This window comes from Nanorana parkeri, unplaced genomic scaffold (assembly GCF_000935625.1).
Source record: "Nanorana parkeri isolate BGI_ZX_2015 unplaced genomic scaffold, ASM93562v1 scaffold295, whole genome shotgun sequence".
Lineage (NCBI taxonomy): Eukaryota > Metazoa > Chordata > Amphibia > Anura > Dicroglossidae > Nanorana > Nanorana parkeri.
The window spans coordinates 1,399,993-1,400,236 of NW_017306563.1; the positions used below are offsets into that span (position 1 = coordinate 1,399,993).

Sequence of the window (244 nt, forward strand, 5' to 3'; positions counted from 1 at the left end):
AAAAGGTTAAAGTTAGGGAAAAATAAGTCGGAGATCAATGAGTGGAAGGAATTATACAGCAAGGCAATATCATACAGGGGGGGGGGGATGTATCAAAACTGGGTCAAAATATGCAGCAGTTGTCCATGGCAACCAACCAGCTACTATCCTTCATTTGTAAAAAACTTAAAAACTGAACAAACTTGAAGGGAGAAGCTGATTGGTTACTATGGGCAACTACAGAAGATTCTGTATGAAGTAGTTC

The 244-nt window shown here is 39.3% G+C and overlaps 1 protein-coding gene across 1 annotated transcript in view; it reads right to left on the reverse strand.

Moving 5' to 3' along the window:
- The window catches only part of CTNNBL1 (catenin beta like 1), a 37,955-nt gene that overhangs the window by 25,377 nt on the left and 12,334 nt on the right, over nucleotides 1-244 (reverse strand). The window lies entirely within an intron of this gene.